Source organism: Oryctolagus cuniculus, chromosome 1 (genome assembly GCF_051225735.1).
Source record: "Oryctolagus cuniculus isolate XC-2025 breed Fujian yellow rabbit chromosome 1, ASM5122573v1, whole genome shotgun sequence".
Classification (NCBI taxonomy): Eukaryota; Metazoa; Chordata; class Mammalia; order Lagomorpha; family Leporidae; genus Oryctolagus; species Oryctolagus cuniculus.
Window position 1 is genome coordinate 82,740,462 of NC_142867.1, and position 5,991 is coordinate 82,746,452.

Consider the following 5,991-nt stretch of genomic DNA (forward strand, 5'->3'; position numbering starts at 1 on the left):
GTCACTTATGTTTTTGTCACTGTATTAAATTTATGAAGTCTTTGCCTAACTTGACATTGTGAAGATTTTATATGTGTTCTTTAAACAGTTTTCCAGTTTCTATTATATTTAGGTTAATGAATTTTTTTCTGAGTTAATTTTTGTATGTCGAAAGGGTCCAACTTCTTTTTGTTTGCATATTGATATCCAGTTTTTAAGGAAAATTTGTTGAAAAGATATAGATATGTATGTGTGTGTATATATATATATATATCTCAATTAAATTATCAACATCCTTGAAAAATCAATTAATCATAAATATAAGGGTTTTCATATGGGCTGTAAGTTACATCCAATCTATATGCCAATCATTTCCCTACTACTCTGTTGCATTAATTAATACAGCTTTGTAGAATTTTTTTTTGACAGGTAGAGTTACTACACTTGATCTTAGCCAAAAGGCCGAGAAGCGATGACAGGTAGAGTTATAGACAGTGAGAAAGAGAGACAGAGAGAAAGGTCTTCCTTCTGTTGGTTCACTCCTCAAATGGCGCTACGGCCAGCACTGTGCCGATCTGAAGTCAGGAACCAAGCGCTTTCTCCTGGTCTCCATGCAGGTGCAGGGGCCGAAGCACTTAGGCCATCCTCCACTGCCCTCCCAGGCCACAGCAGAGAGCTGGACTGGAAGAGGAGAAACCGGGACTAGAACCCGGCGCCCATATGGGATGCCGGGTCCACAGGCGGAGGATTAACCAAGTGAGCCACGGTGCAGGCCCATCTTTGTAGAAATTTTTAGAAAATGGGTTTCCAGGGGCTGTGGCATAGCAGGTTGTCAGCATCCCATATGGCTACCAGTTCAAGCTCTGGCTGCTCTACCTCTGATCCAGCTCCCTGATAATGCACCTGGGAAAACAGGAGAAGATGGTCTAAGTCCTTGGGCCCCCAAACCTACCAGAGAGACCCAGATTAAACTCCTGGATTATGGCTGGGGCCTGAACCAACCTGGCGTATTGCAGTCATCTGAGGAGTGAATCAGCAAATGGAAAAATTCTCTCTCTCTCTCTCTCTCTCTCTCTATCTCTACCTCTATCTCTCTTTCTCTCTCTGTAATTCAGATTTTCAAATAAAATAAATCTTAAGAAAATGAGATTCTGAGGTCTCTAATTTTATTCTCATTTTTAAGATTATTCTGTCTTCTCTGGTTGATAGTATTTTACAAGAATTTTAAGATATACTTGTTCTTGCCATGGCAAAAATCAGCTAGGATTTGATAGAGACTACATTTAATCTGAAATCAGTTTGGAGAATACTGCTATTTTAAATAACAATATTAATTCTTCATATTGGTGAATATGACCATTTGTTTTTGGGTCTTTTGTAATTTTTTGAACAGTATATGGAAATTTGGAGTGTTAAGTATTACAGTTCTTCATAAATATTCTTTGGCAGTAGTTTAAGATCCCATGACCAAAGCAATTGGACCTGCATGGATGCTGCAGTTATCTTTCTTTATCTTGCATCTATTCCTCCTCCATGTCTATACAACGTACAGGGCACTTGGATTGATTCCCAAAAGTATATTAGAGCATGACTATTGACAGGGATCAGATCAAGCCTCACAGTGAGATCTCACTAAAAAGAAAATGTAAGTATCCAAGAAATGAATTAGAAAACAAAAGACTGTGTTTGTGTTTATCTGCCTTACAGAATTTCTGCAAACATAGTTAACTTTATTATGATATTACTTTGCAATACATTGAAATGTCCATTTAATAATAATTATAGATCAAAATTTATGATAAGGCTAAAATGAGGATGGTGCTAAAATGTAAATAACCCTGAGGGAAAAATCACAATTAGGTAATCACATAAGAAAACTCTATTCACACATCTATAAAGGCAGCCACAGCCACTGCGATCACACCCTCCCTCAGCCTCTTGATCATCACATTTCTTTGATCATCAGTAATGATAAATAACAAGGTATAGATAGCTCTAGTAATAAAACATTTTAAAGATCTGTTCAAGGATTTTTATCTGAACACAATGAAACAGCCACAGTGAAAGTAGCACTATTTACGAGAGCCTCATACCAGACATGTATAGTAGTTGTCTTATACTTTAATGCTCATACTGACAGCATAAGCATTAAGAAGAAGGGAGAGATTAATTTCATAAAATAAGGTGCACTTATGCATTTATCAATGTGTTTATTAAAGTGTGCAATGCTTACTTGTTATTTTCAGATACATCCATGTTTCCTGGGTATTTAATGGCAAATAAGATAAATAAAAAGCTTTAGACAAATATAAAAACAGACAATGAGGTATAAGTAGTCATAAAGCAAACTAGAGCAGTCACCAGAGTTAGAGGACAGGGTCAGGATGGGGATACATTCTCTTTTAAAGGTGACGACTAAGGGAGAGATCCCTGAGTCTTCAGCAGTATGAAGGGATCTAATATCTTGGCAAATGAAATTTTAGATAAGGGGAACAACAAGGGTAAATGCCTTGAAATGAGAATGATTTTGATTTGTACAACAAGCATCAATAATGCTAAATTGTAGCAGAATGGTTGTGCAAAAGTGAAAAGGAATCAGGACAGAAAAATAAGACAGAATTAGCTGTGTTGTGTCTTATAGGCTGTCATCAGGAGCCTGGAATTTTAATATGAGCCATGAGAAGGCCCAATGAATGACACGGTCTAATTTTAATTTAAAGAGGTTCATTTTGGCTGTGGAGTGACAGGAAGACAAATATTGTAGAGTAGACGAAGTAGACCAAGTGAGAGGCTGTGGCCCAATTGAGAGAAGATGATGCCTTTGATTAGAGCTGCTGTCTATGCCACTGATGAGAAAAAGACAAGTATGGGGTAGATATTAAACATAGAGTTTGAAGGACTGGGATAAGGTTTAGACATGGCATAAATAAGTCAATGATGAGACTTAATTTGGGAGTTTGGAAAGTGTGTGATTTTCGGCAATGTTTTATTTACATGCAAAAAACAAAGAAAATGGGGAGGGGAGAATAACATCACAGGTGTTCAGAACACTAACAAATTGCTGAAGACAACCCAGAACTAGTACAGTTCAGACTTTGATTCAACCCTATTTGGTTTCAAAGCCTATCATCTTTGGACTCACTATATTTAGAAACTCCTGGAAGTATGAAAACGATCCATGTGCTTCCTCTTTTAAAAGGCTGAGAATTCACTGCTGGTCTGAGTTGTATTCCATGCCTTTGGTACATCCATTGCACTATTTCTCAATATTATAGAAGGTTTCAGAGAAAATGGAAAAAAAAATTTTAAGCCTGTTGAACAGTTGAGAATGGAATGCAGATTAGATATAAATGGATTTAATTGCAGGCAAGATATTGATACCAAAAATAGTGATACTATTGATAGTTTAGGTACTGTAGCATTGAATCATGTGAAATCATGAGCAAATCAACTTTTCAGTTACATTCATTCCTTTTTACTCTCAAAGAATATTTGCAACAGTTCCTTGAAGCTAATGTAATACACACTTATTTTTTCACATTTTTTTTTTTCAGGAGCAGTAGGATAGGCATCAAAAAGAAGAAACACCAGCAAAACAAACTTTAGGCAGGCAGAAGCTACAACCTGTGGCTTAACTGCATTAAACAAGCTCCTTCTTTAAGGAGCTTGTGCAAATACAGAGGAACTCTAAGGTGCAGTTCAACAGGAGGCATTTGCTCCTGCTGCTCTAGGGTGCTGCTGTTGACAGAATAGACCTAGGTCAGTTCAAAACCTTCTGGAATTTGCTCAGCATTCTTGGCATGAAGGTGATCCTGATGGAACAGAAGTTACCTACTGGTGTGGCAGCCTTTATCCATTATCCATGAAAGGTACCGTCAGATACCCTAAGGCTTTAGAGAGAAGTAAAACCATATGTTCACTGCTGCTGGGGTGACTGTACAAAGCCATAGCCCTTGAGCCATACTGATGATGTTAGTCAGATAAAATGATGGCACCATAAGGTTTTTCTTTGTGAATTTTAATAACTTAAATGTTCAGAAACATAAGGTTATGCACCCCCTAAGACTCTGGCCTCACTAATCTATTTATGTTTGCCAGCATCATTCGAAACTGCTGTCAGGTGGGGGTTGATGCAATTGTCGAAGGCTAAAGTAACAGATGATTTTCATGGTCTTTACCCTGACATTTATTTGCTGGTAATAAGACAGTGTTCAGGCGAGGTGATGCTCCAGCATCTCAGCAGATGGTGGAAATTTACAGAGGAATAAGCAGGGCTCTTTTCAGCAGTTGGGCTTTAAATAAAAGGCTTTGCTTATGCAAAATTTTGGAGGTAGATAGATCTGCATTCAAATCCCAGCTCTTCCTATTAAAAGTTGCAAGACTATAAAGATTATCTAACCTCTCTGCATTTCTTTTGTTTATCATCAGAAACATGAAACTAATAACACCTATGTCTTAATGATTAAATAAAATCACATGGATTTGGCCACTGAGATCTATCTAACTATGTAAACTTCAACTTCTAGTTAAAGCAAAAAGTAAATAAAAGTTCTGATATATTTGTAAAGCATTGAAACACTCTGTTTATTTCAAACACTTTTTTTTAAATCTCATTTTGTAAAACCATGCAAGCGTGATTTAAATCTTCACACACTGGTCATCAGATTACAGGGATCTGAAAGAAAACTGTAGTAGACTGTTTGATCTGGCATGGAGCAAAATATCTGGAACTCTGTTCTGACCGTCATTCTTAGATATGGTATTGCAAGAAATTTAAGGATTATAAATTGCAACTCCAGCTCCAGTTGCCAGTGGCCAGAAAGGAAAAAAAGGAACATCAAGGGTGGGTTGTTGGGGATTGCTGGGAATGTAGACACACTGACGGAAAGAGGTGTGCACTAAAATAGCACACTGAAATATTCATTGAAATATGCCAGTGTTTGCTCATGCAAGCATCAATTATTGATCACTGAATGTGAACCAGGCACCACAGAAGATGCTTACCATGTGAGGCAATTCAGCTTCATCTAAAGATCTTAGCTATTAATCTAAACTGATCAGGTTAGATGTACCAACTCAGTCTCTGGGACCTTACTCAATAGAGTTACATTGACATGTGCAAGGAAATCTAAAAATGAACTCATTCCAGATCTATTAACTATAGGTTAATAGATCTTACATAATGATGACATTGAATCTCAAGCTCCTACAATATGTTGGTGAATCTGGCATCACGTGATGAATCAACTAAATCTGAGAGGGATGTAAGGACTTTTGGCTCAGACAATTAAGTGCCTCATTAGTCAGGGTTCTCCAACAGAGCAAAACCACTAGAAAATATGTACATGTATAAAGAGGATTTATTATTAGAATTTTGTTGTGCATTTATGAAGACATAAAGTCTGCACTCTTGGAAGGAGGGAGCTGTCAATGCTGTTAAGTCCCTGCCCTAGTGCAGAGGCCAATAGCAGCTTTGTTTAGGGTAGAAAATGAGACGGTATCCCAACTCAAGCAGAGTGAGAATAAATTTGCCGGACTTTCTCTTTTTGTTCTATTCAGTCCCTGAATGAATTGGATGATATTTACCCCTACTCATGAAGCTAGTCTTCTTTATTAAATTCACTGATGCTAAAACTAACCTGTTTTGGAAGCATCCTCACAGACACACTTAAAAATAATATTTTACCAGTGACCAACTAGGTAAGCATAAAAAAAGCATAGTTTCCTCTCAAATCAAAGGATGTATCACATTGAAAAGACTCTTCTAACCCAGGCTTCTGTGCTGAAGTTTCCAGTCATACTCTTGACCATTGGACCATATGTTAGCCTATTTTAAAAGATACACAAGGGTGCAGCATTAGGATGCATAATATCAAATATGGAAAACATTTGTTATATAGAGGTATATCGTAAGGAAGCAGTGAAACACAGGTCATCTTCCTGTTTTTCATTGACTGAAATGCCCAGTGGAATCTATTGTGGTTGTAGGAAACAAAGTCAAAAACAGAATGC

At 37.3% G+C, this 5,991-nt stretch overlaps 1 pseudogene; it reads right to left on the reverse strand.

Moving 5' to 3' along the window:
* Positions 1 to 370: 370 nt before the first annotated feature.
* LOC127484918 (U2 spliceosomal RNA) lies at positions 371 to 453 on the reverse strand (annotated as a pseudogene).
* Between the last annotated feature and the right edge of the window lie 5,538 nt (positions 454 to 5,991).